Raw genomic sequence first — 17,837 nt, forward strand, 5'->3', positions numbered from 1 at the left:
GGATTTCAGGGCGTTTTTTCTGTGGGATGTAGCAACAGAATCTGCCTGAATTTGCTGAATCCCGAAGGCAATCTGTCATGCTACAGCAGTATATGAAAGTACACGGGCTGGAGAAGGTCTTGCATTGTGCTGAGTTTCTGCTAGTGAGGTGTGCAGCACCTGGCATTGAAAGCTCAGTAGCTGCAATGTAGAAGATTGGAAGCACTTGATTACTAAAAAAAAAAAAAAAAAGGTTTGAGAGCACCAAAGTAGGAAAAATAATCTGTAAAGTTAACTGTTTGCTGGTGTAATGAAGGTTATGCATCTCATTTTGGTAATTATATCCTGAGCATTACAGACATTGCTCAGTTGATTGTTCCCTAGAGAACTGTATGCATTTAGAAGGCATTTAGAAGGGATATGTAAGCATCATCTTTTGAAATGCTTCTGCTTGCTTTCTGTTCCCTGTGCAAGGTATATGAGTAAAGAAAAGGCACCTTCATTTTAAATCAATCAGTGACTTGAGGGTTATTACATAAAAAGGAATTTTGCTGCAGGTGACATCCCTTAAATGCTGAGAGAATTTACCTTGAGAATGTGAAATGGTTGGGTCAGGTACTGGTGTGTATTTCCTTGCCAGAAAGTTGGTTTAAGAGTAGGCCATTTTAAGATTGATTGAACAGGAGAAATGTGTTTGTAGGTGCTTGACTTTGCAAATATATCTGTATGTGCAGTTTTAACAGCACTTTTCAGCAGCAGAAACAGTAACTCAATGTAGGTTTATATAATATGAACATACTTAACATCAGGGTCAACCAGTACTCCTTGAGACACAGTCTCCAGATTCTGTCGTCATTTGATCAATGCTCAGTCACTTAATACTCCCATGCTGCATCCTGAAACGTGATCAGCTGATGCTCTCTTGATTATTGATGATTTGAATTGTTTTAGATTGGAGAAAACAGTAGGATTATTTTTGTTGTGCCAGGTCCACAAGGCAGATTTTTCAGAAGAAAAATTAAAAATGCTGTGTACTGTAACTGTTACCAGTGACTGGTGTAATTGCTTGCTAATCTTGCCTCTAGGACATTCTTTGCACTCTGGTTCATGTTTTGGTGCATTGTCAAATTTCTTTTGAAGTTTTGGGGTTTTTTTTTCAGAATGATGATTTATGTTTTGAGATGTGGTCACCTGTTTGAAGGAACTTTGTTTAAATTTGTAAATTCTTGCCTTGGATTCTGCAAAATGCTCAGTATGATCACTGCAGTATACTTGATACATGGTGAATTTCAGATGTGTAGCAATGTTAAAAATTGAATTTTCAAGTCTCTCTTGTTTTGTGATCTGAGGAGAATAATTAATGGTGGATTTTTCAAATACATATTCTTTTATATGTCATGAGTGTTCTAAAAATTAGATGGAGATTTTTAGTAGTTTTTGTGACACTTGCTGGGGCAAGTGTTAGATTTTTCTAATGTTTTATCTTCACTTGATACATGGATCATAAGGACTTGATGTTCTTCTGTCATTGCACATGGAGGGGCTTATCTGATATGGGTAAAAATACAATTTGAATATCAATGCTGGACTGTTTTATATTTTTCCTGTGATCAGAAGTCATCATGAAATATGTTGGCATCTGTTCTTGAAATCTTCAGTAGCAAAATATTAGTTTTTCATCTCAGACTAGTGTAATTCTTGTTGGGAATGCAGAGTTTGTCAGGTGTAATAGAATTCTTCACAGCTGTTATATCTGACATTGCCACACCTTTTAAAAGATCTTGGAAATCATGAGGGAATGGATTTATCTGTGAAATTTTTCCAAGGAGACCTTCAGATGCTCAAAAAGGAGCATCACGAATTTTAATTTCTCATTGATACACTTAGTTAAAAATGCATAATGAATACATTAGTTAAACTGCTGCTTTAAATGTGCTTTGTTTGTTCTTCTGTGGGATTTTGTATTTTTTTGTTTAAAGATTTGGTTCCATGAAAGAACTTTAAGACTTCTCAACTGCAGTCCTTTCACAGGCCTTGTATTTGGTCCTGGACACGTTAAGTGCAGAATGTAGCAACAATAGAAAGGCAGCAATGTGTTACCTTATTATACTTTGGGGTCCAATCCAAGTTTTTCTTTGGCTTTTGTAATCCACCATTTAAAATGAAGAAATGCTTTATGTGGTATCCAGTGTGTTAGAGAAGTTGCCAATTCCTTGTTATTCGTGAATAACCAAAATTTTATCTCATTTTCAGAGTTTTAAAGTCTTGCTAAGTGGTGTCCTCTGCCCTTGCTATTCCATGCAGCAGACTAAATTAATTTACAAAAGGAGGTATTTCTAACCCTTATATGTACTTTCTTCCTCTAACTATTCACTGAGGGAAGTAAAGCCAGCAATAATCATGAAGATGTGGGTTGACTGTAGCATTGCTTTACTTCTCTACCTGGTTTACTTTTTCAGTGATTTAAAAAAGCCCAGACAGTCAGATGACATATGAATTCAGGTATAGGAAAGCTGTGAGCCAAATCTGATTTGCTCTGCTCTTGGTAGTGGACTGAAGGTGTTCCTAACAAAACTGCTTGCTTGAGCAAAGTCAAATTTCATCTCTTTGATAGGTCATTATTTTCTAACATTGGGATTATCTGTAACAAACGTGGCTTTACCTTGGCTGTGGAAAATTGAATTGGTTTTTAAATCTCAACAACTTTTTGATTTGTTATTATACTGTAACTGTTATACCATAATAGGCATTATAGGCACACATATGACAACAGTGACTACCTGGCCCTGTCTCTCCTCTTGCATATGCACAACTACAGTGTGACATTAAAGCAAGCAGAACATGAATAATTTTGTCATTTAAAGTCTTTAAAATTATGTTACAGTTGCACAATGGAAAAAGGTGATTTAATTCCAGCTGCAACGTACAGCAAATTTTTCAATGATCACTTTCAAAAGTAGCTTTTGAAGCAAACTGCTTTAATTGGAATTGTTTGCGTGAGGAAAATAGAAAAGATCTGGTATGGCTTGTAAAGAAAGAGAGAAAAAATATCTGAGGCTTAGAAAATGTGAGCTGTGGGGAAAGATTGAACTTCTTTGCAATGGTGGTGAAACACTGGGATATATTGCCCAGGGAGCTTGAGTAATTTTTATCACTGAAGTTTTTAAAAGCAGGTGACATAGATGTCTGTAAGAAATTACATGGGGATAGCTGAGCCTCCCGTGGGGCAGAGGAATGGACTAGATGACCTCTGAGATCTGTTCAGGCTTGTGATTCATTGCAGAGCTGTGTTTTATCTTAATTGCCTTTTGCACCACAGCTGTGGGAACCAGTTGCCCAGGAGGTGTTGGGTCAGTAAAATGTGTTATTTCCACAGCAACTGCAGGAGCACTGAGGAGAGAGGAGAGGCACAGGAGAGAAGATGGGTTGGATGGAGAAACATGATCCTTCATTACTGTACCGACAGAGTCTGGGGGGAGAGGGCAAGAAAATTGTGAGCTGGGGGAAGGGGGATAGAAGAGGCTTCTGTGCTTTAGAGGGCAGAGGATGTCTTTCAGTCCTAGAGTTCCCTTGGTGTTACTGTGCTTAAGATTAATGGTAAAACTGACAGGACTGCTGATACACTTTGCTGTCCCAGGGCCTTGGGATCAGCCACAGGATCTGATTCTGAGCAGTGAATTGCCTGGTGTGGTTGCTGTGTTCCTGGTCGGGGCAAAAAGTTGCAGGAGTCAATGGTGCCACTCTTCCTAAACTGTTAGGTTAATTCCATTACTCTGTATTTTACTGATTTAACAATTAACAGAAATAATGAGCAAAATGTGCTATTCTTGCCAAACTATGTTAAAGATGTGTTTCATCTCCATGATCCCTAATTTATTTGGAGAAATTCTTCTCTGCTGGGTGAAGGCATATTGCAGGTTGCATGCAGACAAGTCTAGCCTATGAATTGATGCTTTTTATGGAGTATCTCTGTTTTGGGGAGGAATAAAAAGTTTATACATCCAGTTTCTGAAGACACACAGATTCCTCCTTGGTCTAGGCCTGCAAATGCAAGTGGAGCCAGTGGAGTTGCACTGGTGCTGTGGGGCAGAAGGTGACCTGCTCTATCTATACATCTATATGGCGAAATTGTGCCATTTGGTTCCATATGGCTTAACTTCTGTGAAAAAGTTAATCATGTTAATGGTGTATTAATGTCCTAAATTTTGATGTTTGAAGAATTATGAGAATTAGCTGTGCAGTATAGAACATATTGAATCATAACCATGTGAAATATTTATTCTAGAAGGAACCCTTTTTTTTTCTTAATGATTGTAAAGAAAAGTCATCTGCAGATAATAAAAACATTTTGGGGCCTTTTTTTTTTTTGCCTTAATGAAAGATGTTAGCATCTCTCTTCTTCAGTAATCAAAATTAGAGGAAATTATGAATTTTCATCTGCCAAAAAAATTTATTTATGATATTTTCTTTCATAAACATCTCAAATATAATTTGAATTAGACCTGAATACCTGAGGTATTAATTGGATGAGTATAGCAAACAAGTAACACTCTGCTGGCTCAGGCTCACCATTGGTCCGTCTAGTTCACTGATTTCTCCTTATCAATGAAGTACAAGAGGTAACTCTTCCTCTTAACCTCCACCACTTCAGGATTTATTTTGTGAATATTGATGATTGTAATCTTTTTACAGAACTAATTTTGAAACAGAATGGAAATTATTGCTCATTCTTAGTGTAGTCACTTGTGTTTCTTATTTTTTTCCGTGATTCAAGGGTGAACGGGGTAAACCTCGTCAAAGCGTGACTTTGCTCCTTGTTAAACAGGATATGGTTATGTCTTTCTGTGCATGGATTTGGTTCTTTTATTCACAGTGGTATTCGGATGAATGTTGTGAGTAGCCTTGAAGATTTGGATTAATAAGGTTTATTCCATCCAAGTGATGTTGCTGACTTTGTAATCTTTATTCATGCAGCTTAGTTGGGTGCAGCCACAGAGGCAGGGCTGGAGCATTGCTGTCACTCTGGCTTGCACTGCAGTCCTGTCCCTTTGCTCACTCACCCAAACCCTCAGCTGGATGTGGGGTTCAGCATCCAGGAAAACCAAACAGTGGTACTGCTTGAAGCTTGGATCTGCACAGCACAGATATTTAAAGCAATGTCTGCACGGGTGACATGGGCCAGCAATTCTCTCCAACAGCCAGAAAAGGCAGGATAGATTTAGCCAGAGTGAATTACACTGTCAGCTTGCAATGATGCAGCACCAGCTACACATTCAAAGTACTCCATTCATGCTACATTTATTAGGCTCATAATATTGTTGTCTCTATTTTGCTTGCCAAACGTACTTGAGGAAGAAATCATAAATCAGGATTGGGCTTAGGATGTTGATCCTAGGCTGGGATTTTGGAGTTTCTCAGTTTGCTGTTCCCAGTTTCCCCAAAGAGCAGGAATGTGCTAGTGTTAACTTGTTACTGCCTCCTCAGAAGAAGACCTGCCTCTTCAAGGAGTTTTAAGGACTCGTTGTTAGATCATCCTAAGAGGGCACTTCAGCCCACTCTGAGCTGCAGGAGGTGTTTCAAAGGCATGCAGTTAACTTGGTTTGGCTCTTCATTTAATGTCATGTTCTCCACACAGCAGTTATTCACCAGTGTCACATGTACCCTTAAAGCTTTACCAAGTGTCATTAGGCTGGGCTGCAATCTTCCTGTTTGCAAAGGAATAAATCTCTGATGCTGGATCAGTGGTTTTGGTGGATTGCCCTTAGGGACTGATGGCAACCTTGGCTCTCTTTGCATGCATATGTAATCAGCAGATGATCTTGCACTCACCATCTAAATAATAAATGTATTTGGTTGCTGTATAGTGCTAGAGGTCCTGGAGAAGTGAATAGATGTATTAACAGAAGAAAAGGACCATGTAGAATATTAGCTAAAGCTGAGCTCCTTCCATGACAGTGACAACAAGGAGCTGAAAAAGAAGATAATTGCAGCAATCTGGAGCTTTTCCAGGTGCCAGCAGACTAGAAACATTACAAATAGAAATGTTTATTGTATATTTATCTATATAGCTGTTATATGTAACAGACTGAGCTACATATAAACCTTAAAACCAGAAGTTCAGGACATGAGCTGTGCAATGTGTGTGTAAGATAAACATGGGCATAGAAATATGATCCATGCAAGCTGGCTGTGTCTGCCAGATCTTTTTCTAATTGAAACTGACAGTTTAAAAGTATTGAATGATGTAAAAGTAAACAATGTTGTGCAGGTAGAGTCAGTGTCATTGTTCACCATGGGAGAAGTTTATTTAGTGTATGTATTGTGAAAACTGTACTTAGCAGTATATTTTTAATATGTTGTCCACGTAAACATAAAAACCCCAGGCATTTTAGCAATACCTTATGTATTTAAATGGTGAATTTAGAGAATGGTAGATGTTGCTCCTCCATCAGTTTAAAATGTGAAACACTATACAATAACACTGAATATTTTATAATGAAGAAGAACGAACTATCTTTTATTACAGCCATAAAAAGGTAATCCATCCTTACTGTTTACCTTGTGTTACTACATCATTACTAGTTGTAACTTTGAAACTTCCCATCCACAGTTTATTTAATCACCATTGCAAGGTTTTGTCTCAAGGACTGTCTGCTAAGAGAACACAAATTTTTTGCTCAAACTATAATCTCTGTAATTTCAGGTTAATTTCCCTGTAGCCAGGGAAAGGTAACAATCTCATAAAATTAGATAAAGTTAATATGGGCACTTTTGGGATTTTTTAAACGAGAAAGGGTTTTAAATGAACTTCTAGCCATGTTGAGGCACTTTCCTGATCAATTGTTTTCATGGTTCTCAGGTTAATGCTGAGTTTGCCCTTAGTCATGAGTGTGGTCTATTTTACTTGTTCCTGGTGAAAGTTCCCCAAATCTTTACCAAGAACAAAAGCCCCACTAAGCAAAGCAGCCTTATATATGGTAGGAGAGTTCCTGTTCTCAGGAGTGTAACCTTGCTGAAAAGCTCTTGTTCCTGTTTTTATTATTGCTTCAGTGCAAATAAAAGCAGACTGTATTTTGCCAGTGAAAGACCAATAATAAAAATGTGCATTAAGAGATTTGATTCCTAATAAAATCTCAGCACAATATGCCATGCAGTTCAGTGACTTCTGTGAATTATTAATAGGACAGGGTTTGGGATCTGTATTGTTAAATATAGCAGTTTGTCCCTTTCATATTCACTGATCCATCTGTTACAAAAAAGAGAAGAAAAGGATGTAAACATCTGTATTATAATGACATTTATGTGTTTTACTTAGAGTACAGAAAAAAGTAAAGACTAAGAGTTGGTTTATTATTCTCTAGTTCAATGCAAGTCTGATTAGAACTTAGTTACTGTTACCATACTTCTTCCTGTTTGCAGTGCTTTTGTTGTTCCTGTGACTCAGGTGTTGCAAATCATCAGTGACTGTACAAAATAACATCATTTGTGTAAATTTTGAAGCTAATGCTGCCTGTGGTAGTGCTGTTTGCTTTAAAGATAACCATGAACTGCTCTACCAGTTTCTGGGCCAATTTCTAGTAGAAATAAAGATCATCTGGGTTGAATGAAAAGTAAATTATTGTTTATTTCATTATCTCAGATTTTAATGACTCCATATCATTTATCCTTATTCTAAGATGTTAAATGAACGTTTCAAATAGAAACAAAAATTAGTTTTCAAGCAACGAGCTGGTCACCAATTAGCAATAATTTATTTCTAGACTTTCATCCAGTCATGTGGTACTGTTTGAGAGGTTTCAATCTATGATATAACCTGGCATAATGTCTTTAATAAGTGTATAGCTGTAAATCAGAATCTGTTATTATTTAATAAATAATTTCTGATATAATGTCTTTATTTCTACATTGTGCTGTGATAAAAAGAAAATTTCAATGAATAAAATCAATAATAATAGTAATAATAATAAATTAGAAAAATTCAACAAATAGGCACAGTGGACTGGTGAGTGTAGGCCTGAATTGGATGCCAGGGTAGCACATGAGACTCTTCATCATGCTACATGTTAATTTGACACCCTGCTTGATTTGATATCTTTTATTGCTGCATGCAGATCTGTGATATGGGAATAACCAGTACAAGATGGAGTCAGATGTGTATTCTATAATATTCTTTTGAATGGAAGATTTAGGTCAAGTATATTCTCTTTAATCAACAGTGAAGATCAAAGTGGAATTCACATAAGCAGCCTCTTTGAAATAGGTAGATATGAATTATTACATCTTACAGAATTTCCTGGAATGCCTTACTCAGAGTGCAGTAAAGTCATATGGATGATGGTTATTTTCATTGCTCAGGTACAATATGAATATCATTTTGTGCATGTTGGAACACAAAAGTATGCTACACTCACAGAAGGTTTGTGAATCACTGCTACTGCATGTTTCATGTGCCTGTGTTCCTCCCAGCTGCTCTGCTTGAAATGTGAATCTGGAAGTCCTGGAATGGCTATGGAGAAGTTTCAGCACTGGGAGGAAATAGGTCCTGGTATGTAGGGCCCTGTCCTTCAAGTCCCATATGACTCACAGACCTTTTGGTCTAAGTGTGACAGCGCTGCTCAGGGGAGTGACACTTGTGTCTGACTGAGGCAAAACTTTCCTTCCACCATGGGCTGAGAGCAGTGTCCTTGAATTTCTGATTTTCACCTGTGGTGGTGATGAGCTGTGGCTTTCTGAAAATCTGTTTCCTTAAACGTGGGTTTTATTTTCCATGATTAAGTGTGGCCTTACTTGGTAGAGGAGACATTTCTGTGCTTCCATTTGCATTTCAGAAAAATGAGGAAAATACAGTACAGGTCTTCTGTGTTACTATGCAAATATTACAAAAGGTGCTAGTTTTAAAACAAATGAGTTGCATCTGTTAGCAATTATGATACTGCAAATCAGCCAATTATATTAAAACTTCAGTATTTACTAGCTGCAAGAATTCTTGCAACATCCAAATAAAGGGTTTTAGTTGCCTTAACTTTGAAGCGTGGTGCAGAAATTACTGCTGAATGTGATTTGTACAGAGTACAAACAACCAGCTCTTTGTTGTGTTGATTTTTCCCAGCTTTTTTGTTTAAAATTGTTTTATTGAAAATATCTTTTACTTTTTCCAACCTTAAAATTAATTTCAAGGCATTTAAAATCGAGGATTTGGTTTGAAATTGACATGGATGCCATTTTTGTCAGCAAATTGCCCATTCTCCAGAGGAATCTGTAGCCTGGGACGCCCATCTTTCCTTCCCTGCTGCTTTGGAGCCACTCCCATTGCATGGAAGTATCAGAGCAGAGGGGAGGAGGCTCTGGTTAGCCCACCAATCTAGGCTTCTTCAGAAAATGTCAGCCAGCCTGGCCTGGCTGATATTTGTCCCTTGCTGGCAGAGAGGGAGCCACCACAGCTGCCTGCCCCTGAGAGCATGGGGACCATGGGCAGTGCTGTCTTGTCCTGGTGCAAATTTGCCACCAGAGTCCCATTGCTGCTCCCTGTGAGCTGCTCAGTGGGCACCAGCTTGGTCAGCATGGTGAAGACTTCCAGAGAAGTGAAGCTTACTGCTGTGCTCCTTCAAAACCACCTTGTTATAAGGCTTTTGCAGTATTTATGCACAGTAGAAGGAAGGAAGGAAATACAAACTATAAGTATATTGGAAAAATGTCTGACAGCTATCCTGGATGTACCTGGGAAATTGTAGTAATAGTAGTAATGTTAAATGTGAAAGCAGAAAGCTTGGATGCTTCTGCACTATAAATAATTACTAACAAAGGTGATTGCCAGTGTGGAGAGTTGTTTGCAGAGGGATTCATTTCTGATTGTTAAGTGTAAGTATATTTAGACAGAAAATTATTTTTGTTCCTGAAAGCCAGGGAGGAGTTGTAAATGGGAAGAATTAGCAGTCTGGATTCCACAGAGCAAACACCAGCCTGGTTATTACAGATGAGACTTGATGAATGTAGTTATATTGAGGTTAGCACAGGAAACTACTCCTATATTTTACATTTTAATGACTGAACTCAATCATTTTCTTTTTAGCAGTTGAATTTACACCCTTTTCTTGAAAACTCCTCAGTTTGGCAGTCTTCTTTTCTGAAATGTTGCAAATATTTCAAAGCCTTTAATGAACCTCTTGCTAAGTCACCTTTGATCCAAAATCTTCATTGAGAAATTTGTGCATATGGGCACAGACATAATCTAACACAAAAACAGAATCCAAATAATTGAAATTGAGGAAAGGAATAAAAGAGCTTGCCAGAGTCTCCTATGCTTTGCCTTTAGAGTTTTTGCACTGCAGTCCAGATATTGGCTCCATAATCTGAGATTTTATTGTGTAAGTGAAACCCTGCAGGATTTTGCAAGGCAAGATATATTGGGGAAATAGTGCCAATACCTGTAAGTTTAAAATAAATAAAAGTAACTAGATGAGACTTGACTACACATGACAGCAAGAAATACCTAAACATTTTAACTAGGGCATGCCATTATAGGTGAAACCTGCCCTGGGAGAGCCGCTGCACAGTTTAAGCAAACTTGAGGACAATCCTTTCATATAAAAACAGTAACTTCACTACTTTACATATCCTGGGCAAGGAACTTGTGAAATTCTTGTCTTTTAGCTTGTAAGTGGGGGTTCTTGTGAGTTTATCTAAAGAGTATTTTTTTTTCTGTTCCTTGTTTTGTGCCCTACTGAGAAACCTTCTGATGGAACACAGGAAGATTTTCCTTTTTTCAAAACCTGCTTTTATTGATGGAAGCATGAGCAGAGTTTATTGAAAGAGTTCAATAGTAGCACATTGGGCTAAAGTAGAGATGGGGTGAAACACCTGTTCATCGTAACAGTTCTTAAAAGCAGTAGTCCAACAGATCCCTTTAACATTTCTACAAATAAAAACTCCCAGAGCTCATCTCTTCAGCTGTGGGGCTATTCAGATAATTTCCATGGATTTCCATTTCTGTTTTCAAAACTAGCTGCTTTAACAACTGTCCACTTTTTATGTTATGTTTCTGTAAAATAACTGGTTACTCATGCCTATATCAGATATTTACAATTACTGTGATATAAGGCATGAGCTATAGTTTATCTATATTTGAGATCTTTTAACTCACAGATAGCTGTCAGACTGGCTATCAGGTAGTCTTTTTTCCCAGTCTGATTCTCAGATCCAGTAACATACCACACTTGAAGAACAGAAAGGAGGCTACGTTGATCAGTTCCTATAGGTCAGAACATGGGCTGAATCTAAAATACATCTGTTCCCCTTGACAGCTGACATGTGGTCAAGACTGGAAATTATGTAAGAGAGAATATTTTTGGACTAAATATCTCACAGGAATAATTAATATTTTCCCCTGGTTCACACAGCCTTCTACCCAGGCAACAGATGGGTAACCTTAACTCTCAAACCTAATGGTCTGTCTTGAAGTTCCTTTTCATGTGCTTCTGGTATGTGTCTTCGTACTGCTAAAGTTCCTTTGATTTCCTTTTGGCCACTTTCCAGAACATCTTTTAATTCCTTTTGTGAAATTTCCATGCCAGCTTTAATTCCTGCCAGAAGGCAACTGTTGCACCTCTGTTCAAGCAGGACCCTAAAGCTTTAAATTCTCAGAATTTGTCTCTCTGGAAGTAATACTCCCTGCTCAGACTTCAGAGACATCAAGAATATGTAGATCCAAGCACTGCTGGGGAGAGAAATAAGGACACAGAATTCCTTCCTTGACTACAATTATTCTGTTTCCATTTGCTGCTTGACTAGATTGTAGTGGTACTTGGCTTTTATCTGCAGTACTTGCTACTGTTTGAGTTCCAGGAGTCTTTATTTAAAAAAAAAAGGTAGTCCAGCCAAAACCACAACTCATTTGGTACTCTTAGCCAAGTTCTTTCTGCTCTCTGTATGTATATCCATTGAAGCTTGTGAGCGCAAGACCTGGAAGTGTCACTTAGTACTCTTCTTTTACTGTCATTAAAGGACACAAATGTGACTCAGAATCATCTTGGACCTTATTAGCTGATCTGTAGACCCTCAGGTGCAGGGGGAAGGTCTTTTTAAAATGTGAAGAGTCCTTCTTCTGCACCATTTTACTGAAAAGGAGTTTCTGGGGGGAAGTCTGGCAGCCTTCTCGGGTAAGATCCCAGTTAAAAATATTCATATCAACAGACCTGGTTGAAGGACAGGGTCAGGATTTTATCATTTTATGATAAGGGAAGAGCTAATGGCATTTTCTCTGTGTTATTACTCTCCCCTGAAGGTGAGGGTGGCTGAGATTCTTGTTCATGGATCTCTTGCAGCAGATTACAAAGAAATGACAGTGAATGACTGTTTTTTAATATATATTGTAGATATATTTATGTAAGGATTATTTTAGAATAATGGGCTTGCCTTGGAAAGGAGGTATGTAGCATTTTGGTTATTATCTATCTGTAGTAATATAACAGTACAAAAGTATAAAGATACCAGTTCAGAAAATACATAAGGGAAAGAAAGAATGAGAAGAAAATGAAAAGATTGGATCAGTGGAGAGGAAGGATATCACCACCCATCTAGCAAGGAGACTTGATTGTTGTTATTTGGTGTCTGTTAGTTGAAGTGATGATGTCCATCTTGATCAGCTGGGATTGGGGAAGCCCCCAAAACACAAAGTTCGGTGGGTTAATAAATGTTCAGGTTTATGTCAGACATCTCTCCCTTACTGGGGGGGTTAGTTTTACACTGTCTGATATAACACTGTGAAACACATGCAGTCCTCTGGTGGAAGGCCCAAAAAATTAGGCAGAGGGCACTCTGGGGGTCTTTGATTGTTTATGACACCTTCAAAGACACGGCAGCTGCCTGTCATGGCAGAATGGTTGAGCCAGTTGTGCCCCATCAGAAGGGATGAAAACCTTCAGGCCTGTGTGAATGCCCTGGTCCTTCCCAGGGAGAAGCTGTACAACTGAGCCTGTTATCTAAGGGTGATAAAAAAGCATTATCTGACCTCTGCTTCTTACCTGCCTTCTCCCTCACATGGTTCAAGCCCCAGCTTGTGGCCTCTGCTGGTGGGTGCTCACCCCCTCTGCCCCTGGGCTGGGACTCTGCAAACCCAGCCTTGGCAAAGCACCCTCAGCTATTGCAAATGGTTGGTTAGGCACTAACCACTAACATTTCAGTCTCTCATGCTATCCTGCTACAGAAATGGTAGTGACTAAATTACAGCATTTTTTATTTTAATTTCATTTCATTTTTTTACTCTGATAAATTTTAAAAAACAGAAATGCACTACCTAGTTTTGCTAGGACACTAAGGTTGCTGTACATGTTTCTAATAAACAGCAGCAAAGTCATCTTTAGTATCCTGACAGGTTTTTAAAAGCCTTTGTGTAATTGTAATTTAGTATCTATATACTAAATTTAGTATCTATATATTTCTATAGTGAAGTCTGTTGAGAACCTGCCACTGGCTGGAGCAGGATTGGGTCCAGGCTTTGCTTGGCTGTACTCTATGTACATGTTGTAAGTCCAGAAAAATATATGTATGTATATACAAACCACATATTTTGTTTGAGTCATGATTTTAATCTTATGAAGTCATAGAATGGCTTGGGTTAGGAGAGACCTTAAAGACACCTTTCACTAGAGCAGGTTCCTCAAAGCCCCATCCAACCTGGCCTTGAACACTTTCAAGGAAGATACAGAGCTTCTCTGGGCAGCCTGTTCCAGTGTCTCACCTCCACATCTATTCTGCATCTATAACTTGTATTCATCTATTCTGCATCTATATTCATCTCTCTTAATCTCTGCATCTGTTTGTGCTAACTACTTTGTACAGAAACCTTAGTTACTTTTGTCTTCAGTACTACATTGTATAGTGTGGGGATGAAGGTTATAACTCCTAGTACTGGAAGAGGTTTTTTTGAAGAGTTTATCTCAGTGCTCACCTAAAACCTTTCTGGAAATTGAGTGTGCTAAATCTTCAGAGATTCAACACCATTGCTGGCTTTGTTTTTAGGACAGCAGTAGGTAAAGATGAAATTGTGGCTGAACCCCATCTACCATATTCAGAATTGTTAGACTCTACAAAGCTTGTATTTTCCTACTACTGTCAGGAAATGTAAGTACATTCTGCAGTTTAGCACAAAAATTTCTGGGACTTAAAATTATGTGGATTTGTTACTTTTCTTAGGATTTACTGCAATTCTGTTCATCAGTAACCCATATGCTGTCCTTTAACCAAAGGAACAGATTTTCTGTGGCTGCTGTGCTGTAGCTATTTAGTTATCATTTTGTTCATTTGCATAATGAGTTAGGAAATCTACTTGGAAATTCTCATGCATAATATGATTTATTAGATTTAAGGTTAAAATCAGGGTTAAAATTATAAGTTGAATGCTGTGACCTTAATACTGTCTGCAAGTTTCCTTAGGAGCTTAATGCATTCAGATTTATACTAACTTGAGTACAACCCATTTATTTTTCTTTGACCCTTTTATCTGCTATATGATTTACTCATGCTGCATATTGTTTTCTTTTAAATACTGTTAAGTCTTTGCTTGAAGCAAAACTGCTCTCCAGATTTTCTCTTGGAGGTAATTAGCTCCAGGCTACTTTTTAACTTTCTGAAATGTAAAGTAGTTGCAGTTCAGGTTTTAATTGTATGTCTTTTTCTCCTTTTCAAGAATATGCTGCCTGGACACATCACTTTGTTATTTAAAGGGCTGAAAAATGTGTCTAAGTTGTATTAATTTATGTGGCAATAGAATTCAAATTAATGCTAACCAGAAGATCTTTAAATGCATGAGTAGTATGAAAGGTATAATTAAATCTCTCTGAAAAAAAAAATTACAGGATATTTCATGAATGTCAGTACCATAGTTTTAGACTTAAATAATTTTTCTTTGCTAGAGATAATTTTTAGGGTTGTGTCTACTAGAACCTTAAAAATGTGTGTCTTAAGAAAACAGTAATTTTTTTCCCTTCATTTGTCCATTTGGGTTTGTGCTAATTTGTTAGGTTCATATTATCCTCCTAAATTATGCTTTTACAGATTCCAGAAAGTTCACAGTGTCATTATGAGAGAGAGGTTTTTGAGCCAGGTGCAGAACATTTAGGTAAACACTTAAGCTGATGAGGGGACTTTCTGTAGCTGGTGATTCCTGTTAAGAGCATCCTAAAGTTCCTTGGTTAAGGACAAACCTGAAAGATTAACCCACTGTAAAGGAACAGACTATGACTGAAGAATTTGCACAATTGAATTTTTTGGAAGAAAAAACTGTGTGTCGCATGCAGAATTACTTATTTCAATTAATCAGTCTTTAAAAATGGTTAACTTCATCATAACCTGGTTCAGTCACTTGTGGAAGAGCTTTGAACTCTTGCTCACTGCTCAAACATTAGGGGTGAGTGGAGCATGATTTCCCTTTATTCTGGTCACTCTCTTCCTAGTGTTGGACCAGCGTGGTTTGCTGATACAAAGCCACTGTTGGCTCTTTGACCTAGCTTCCAGGATGACCACAGGTCCTTTCCAGATGGTTGCCAGATGTCTGGAGCTCTTCTACTCCAAGTGCAGAATTTTGCACTTCTTGCTGAACATCCTGAAGTTACTCAGAGTCTATATAGATTTTTTTTTTGGCCATTTCTTGCCTTGCCTTAGTTTGTAACTTGGAAGTGAAGCAGTGAGTTTGTAATGTTAGTTATCACTGTGGATGTTTTAGATGTCTTGCAGTCCACAGTGCATAGTGAATACACCCTAAGCCTGGCTGGCACCAGAGTGAATTTTCTGTATGTTTTTTCATGAATCAGTATATGCTTTTGGCCACCACTGGCTGCCGAGATTGTTTGAAGTATATACCAAATAGCCTTGGACATTTCTGCTTCAAGAAAGACTTGTTGATTCTTTTCTTAGTGAGAAAGATGGCATTTTAATCTGATAACTCAAATAGCAATGGTGGAAATTATATTCAATATTCTTTTTAGTTTGCATTAAAAGAAATCATAGGTTCTTAGCAAAACCATACCATGTAGTATATTGAAACTACCATTTTCCTTTCTCTGTGGAGACTGTAAATTAAAGTTCAAGTACCAGCAGTATCATTTCTGGATGTTGGTATTTAAGTATGGGCTCTGTAACAGTGATGACTGACATGATTCAGCTGTAGGTTTTATTTTATTTCACCAGCTGTAGGTTGGTTGGAGAGACCCAGGTGGGACTAGAGTCCTCTCATACCTGCAGGGAATGGGAAAGGTTATGTTCAAGCACCACCTGAATCTTGTCACTTGGGAATCCACTGCTGTAGCCATAGATGCGTGGATTCATTCATGTAAAGGCCCACAATATGTGCTGCTCACCATTCCTTGTCCAAGTCATGGAGACTGAAAGGTGGGTTTTCTTCATTTTTCAAAGGGAAGATGAACTGTAGAAAAACCAGTGATTTCTATAGGACTCACAGGAAAATTTCTGGTGGAGGTGATAAGTCAGTCTGGGAGTTGTATTAGTTCTTATATGCATGATAGATCCTACATAAAATTTAAATATGGAGTTAGAAGATGTATTCTAGCTTGGATTTGGTGGCAGGATGCATATTCATCCTAAAAATAGCTTTCTGTCATGGAAGAACTTTCTGTTTGAATTGGACTAATCTCTGGAATGTATCTTCCTTGAGACAAAGTTGTTCTCTTTTTTTATTCCATGAATTACTCTCCCAGACAGTGAAAGTGATCCTACCTATTAGGAATATCACATATGGTTAAAGTGCCTCTTGAAGTGCTTGGTTTACATAGGCCAATGTAGACTGTGGGAGGCTGGAGAACAGTAATTTGTGGGGAGAAAATCAGGATGGTGTAAGCAAAGGCTCTTTGAAGCATTTAAACATAAGATGTTTGGTTTTGAAGACTTAAGATTTGTTTCTGAAATAAATGTATGGTACCCTCAAAGTGTGAAAACCATGGCATGGATATCTTTGTAGATTACTAAAGTAAGGAAACCAAAATCCACACTGTGACCAATTCAGCTCTTGCTTTCAATTGTAGTGGTTCCCCTCCCCACAGTTTTAGAATTTACCAGTTTGCATTTCAGGGAGAGTAGATAAATTAGAAGTTCTAGTCCTTTCAATGACTATTAGAAGATATTGGCAAATATTTCAAAGTATTTGTAATCTTTTCTCTGGAGATCTGATCAGTGCTATCAATGCATTGTTACTGTAATATCTAGATTTTTCATGTGTCATGACTTTCTGGGGACTCTGAGAAGGCTTTAGGTAACACATAAAACCTAAGGTTGTCAGCTTCTTCTCATTTTGCTTCTTTCTGATGCTCATTGTTTTTGTCACACAAAGAAGTGGAGCAGATTTACTAGAATTCCTGTTAATGATGAAAATAATCACTCTCTTAGAAGGTGAATAGGACATCAATGTGTAGTGCCCAGAACAGAAATAATCAATCATATTTATTTGAGCCAACCTGCTGTATCTTATTTTATATTTAAATATATGGATTTATTAAATATGGTATTATATATGTGACCAGTTATTATTTCTCCTGGAGATTTCTTTCAAATATTTTGGCAAAGTCTGTTTATAGTCATAGCTCATAGACAGCTATAATTATACTCCAATTAGCAGATATTGAGAGACACAAACTGTTCATTGCTTTGAATGGGTTAGTATGTTGGAAACTGGGAACTTCAGAGAAAAACAGTATGCAGTTGCAAATTAAAAAAAAAAAGAAGAAAACAAGCTGTCTGGAATTTTTTTAAGTGATTGATGCATGAGTCTGTTTTGCCCAAATAAGAAGTGAACAATTCTATTTACCCCTACATTTACTCTTCAGTTGAAGTAATAGATGCAATACATGAAT

At 37.7% G+C, this 17,837-nt stretch overlaps 1 protein-coding gene across 6 annotated transcripts in view; it reads left to right on the forward strand.

Annotated features, from left to right (window-relative positions):
- Positions 1 to 17,837, forward strand: part of PPP2R2C (protein phosphatase 2 regulatory subunit Bgamma) — a 186,783-nt gene that overhangs the window by 53,289 nt on the left and 115,657 nt on the right. The gene's annotated exons all lie outside the window — the stretch shown is intronic.

Source organism: Agelaius tricolor, unplaced genomic scaffold, assembly GCF_023055355.1.
Source record: "Agelaius tricolor isolate 1412-34295 unplaced genomic scaffold, bAgeTri1.0.p SCAF_24, whole genome shotgun sequence".
NCBI classification, from domain to species: domain Eukaryota; kingdom Metazoa; phylum Chordata; class Aves; order Passeriformes; family Icteridae; genus Agelaius; species Agelaius tricolor.